This window comes from Lycium barbarum, chromosome 12 (assembly GCF_019175385.1).
Source record: "Lycium barbarum isolate Lr01 chromosome 12, ASM1917538v2, whole genome shotgun sequence".
Taxonomy (NCBI): Eukaryota; Viridiplantae; Streptophyta; class Magnoliopsida; order Solanales; family Solanaceae; genus Lycium; species Lycium barbarum.
In genome coordinates this window covers 62,087,359-62,091,091 of record NC_083348.1, presented here as the reverse complement: position 1 = coordinate 62,091,091, position 3,733 = coordinate 62,087,359, and the positions used below count along the sequence as shown (strand labels likewise).

General features: G+C 35.0%; 1 pseudogene; it reads right to left on the bottom strand.

Annotated features, from left to right (window-relative positions):
- Window positions 1-1,836: 1,836 nt before the first annotated feature.
- On the bottom strand, window positions 1,837-3,155 carry LOC132621431 (transcription factor DYT1-like; annotated as a pseudogene).
- Between the last annotated feature and the right edge of the window lie 578 nt (window positions 3,156-3,733).

The window sequence follows — 3,733 nt, the reverse complement described above, 5'->3', positions numbered from 1 at the left end:
GAATAAAAATGTGTATATTCTAACATATACTCCTAGTTAAAATAAAAAGGACAAAAGTTCTCTATATTTATTTCTTCGTTTCCAATAAAAAATAATCTCAGCATTTTAATTCGTGTATTACAAATCCTTACATAATTAGCCTTTCATAACGTATTTCAACCAAAACGATCCTCAGGGAAGTCATACTTTTATTCTCTTGAGCAGGATGCCTAACAAACCACGAATATTCATTTATTAATTGTTTCTTTTTTTCTTTTTGGCTCTGTACTTTCTCTATAAGAAAGTTGTCAATTGATCCTTTCTATTTTGTTGAGCTACCTGGGAAGGTGAACTAACAAAAGAGTTCTCATGCTTCCAGACCAAACATCTCATACTAATTTTCAAAACCATTCCCTATATATACCCTTTAGTAAATGATCAAACTCACTCAAGTATATCAAGACAGAACCAAGCTTCCAACTTCCATTATTAACTTTAGTTCCTTGAAGCAAAGCAATACATATCAAATTGACAATGGCTGCTTCCAGAAACTGCTTAATCCTTTTCTTGTTCATAGCATTGTCCTTATCAAGTATATCGACAAGCCATGCTGCTCGTATCCTACTACAACTTCCAAACTTGCCAACAATCCCATCATTGGCACAACCAACAGTGCCACAATTGCCCACCATTCCCAACTTGCCATCAGCAGCCACATTGCCACCATTGCCAAGTGCTGCATCTTTGCCTACATTGCCCTCTGTTCCGATGATGACTCTGCCTCCATTACCTGCAAATATTCCTCTGCCTAACATGCCATCACTTCCAAACATTCCTACACTTTCACCTCCTCCATCCAACTGATCTTGCGGATTCAAATATTTTACATTACATATCTCAGCCTATGGTCTCTAGCTACTGTTTGATGTTTTTTGTTTTCTTTTTCATTTGACGTTTTAAACTTTTGAGTGATTCTTAATGATGTATTGCATCACTAGAACTTATTAAGGGTATAAAAGTCGGTCAATATTTGAAGGATATTTTGGTCAACCAACATTTATTTATTTATTATTTTTTTTAAATAGTGTGATTTTTTTTAAATTTTTTTTATTATAGGGGGTAGGGGAAGGGTAAATGGGAAAGGGGATTACAATGTGGGGATTCGAACCCCCACCAACAAGGTGAGAGTTCAGGTAGCCAACCAACTGAGCTACTAGATCCCTACTTCAACTAACATTTATATTCATGCTTTTAAAATAATATAGATTTATATGCACTTTACAGTCTAAAAGTGCTATGCATTGATGGCCCTTTGTATTAATGTAATGTGGTGTCAACTATTGATTTATGTGTATTTGTCCAGTATATTTTACTCACAAGAAATGATCAACCGTGTATATATGGAGTTCATGGCTTAAACGGTCAACTAAGCCTAGCCATAGGAAATATGAACTTTGCTCCAATTGTGCATGCCTTTAATCCTATTATTAGTATAGAGGACGACAAACTTGAGTCTTTTCGCGTTAATATTATAGGAAGGGTATTACACTTTCCATGGTCTTAAATTTTGAAAATTTGATATCTAATTTGGTTTTCTAAGTAGTCTATTTTTTTAAAAGATTCTTGCACTGTGAGAAAGTTTTAACAAGGGCAGGTGATGCTTGAGGCAGGTTTATTTTTGGCTGCATGAAATGCTATGGATTTAAGATAGGAAAAAGCAATTAGAAACGTATGATATGTTGCTTCAGCAATATTTCAACGAAAAAACAAGAGTTCACACAAGCTCTTTTCAGACAATTTGGATTAAAAGATTTTCATCTTTCAATGTTGGAAAACATAATTGAATCCTTTCTGACATCCATTACTAAAAAGTAGAGGTACTCTGGTATTTCTCCAAGAATTTTAAATTCCTGTTAGGATAAAATATTGATAATGGAGTACTAGACTAAGACTAATACTACTAGGGGATCTCAAAATCTACTAGATTAATTAGGGACTCATGCTGGTGTTAGTTTCTCTAGATTCCGCGGATGATCTCCAGCAAGATCTCTCTGATTTGATTAGCTTCAGTTATTCCACCGCGAACCACCTGAAATGCATAGAAAGATTAACAAATTGTTCATGTTAATTCTTATATTGAAGAACACAGATTATAAGAATCTCTTTTGTACTGTTACAAATCTTGATATCTTCATGTAATGATTCGAAATTGCTACTTATTAAAAAGCATTTCTTTTTAGCAATATGTTTTCCTACCTCCACAGATGAAGTAACAAGAAGAGCTCCTTTGGAGGCAGTGACACTGGTGTCATTAAGATCAAATCCAATAACATTCATTGCCTCCATCAGTTTAGTAAATCCACCTCTTTTCTTCTGGCAAACTATTTTTATCCAAAGCTTAGTTGGACCAATCTGAGCCACTTGAACTTCAGGCTGTTTTAGAAAGAAAAACGAAGTAGTTTTACTGTCTAGCATAAGATTAGGAAATTACCCTTCTAGCTGAAGATTCAAAGATTGTAACTTTGGTTTTATACATAAAGTTAACTACCTGTATGCCCCATTTATCAATAATCTCTTCATTTTTTGTCTCTAATTCCTCTGCATGAGTTGCCTCCATTTCTAGAAGCTGCTCACTTAGGCTGTTCACATTAGTTTGTAGCTCCCTAATGTATGTTATGGCATCAGTGATTATGGTTTCTTTTGTCATCTGAAATCAGACAAGAATTTAAAGAATGTTTAGGAAAATGGTTAATAATTCATTCTTGAGAAAACTGTCACTTGAAAACTATGTAAATTGATTCATTACTTTTGTAATGTTTGGTACCAATGAGCGCAATTCAAGAAGCCTTTCATTAAGTTTTTGACGCCTGTTTCTCTCAGGTATAAGGTTCTTGGATTTGTATTCTTTAACTTCACCTCAATTTGCTTCCTTTTGTCTATTCTCCCTCCTACTTCCCTTTCTTTAGATATGTTTGAATCATCAAATGGAGTGTTGGGGAATTCCATGGTGCGGAGCGTGCTAGCTAGGTGGAGTCTCCTTTCGGAACTACTCCTTTTCCTTTTTTTTTTAGCTAACTTGATTACTACAATTGATAAAGTTATTTTAAAATGGATCCTAAGTTAGAAAGGAAATCTAAAGAGGGAGAATGATTAATGTTGAGTGCAGCTAAAAGAAGAGGCACTGCACTGGCATTTGTTGTAGGAAGGCAATAGGGGTTTATATAGGTGCTTCTCACAACAGAAACATTTCTAGTGGTGTGGGAATCTTCTTGTTGCAGTTTGTTGGGCATTTTCTAATTGATCACAATGTACTTGGGGTGTCTTGAAAGGACTTGTTTGGCATGAGAAAGAGAGAGAAGAGAGTGTGTGTGTGTAGAGGTTAGGCACTACAACTCATTTTTGTTGTTATGTTGAATGAGATGAATTTAAATGGTGAATATGGTCGGTAAGGATTCACATAGCCAATCTTAACTCGTTTGAGATTGAGGCATAAATAATAGGAGTAGTTATTATTGTTAAGTTGACAGACTAACCGGTATGCATATAACAATAATTGAATGTGAAGGATGACATATATACCGCCAACCAACTATGCCTCAATGCCAAATAGTTGGGGTCGGCTATTCTCATAGTTGATTTAGTTATTTATGCCTAGTTGTCAACTTACTATAACCCTTCTTTGTTATGAGGACACATAGTAGGCTATACTTTTGAGATCCTTGCATAAAAGGGTTAGGAAGTAGCAGCTACCAAA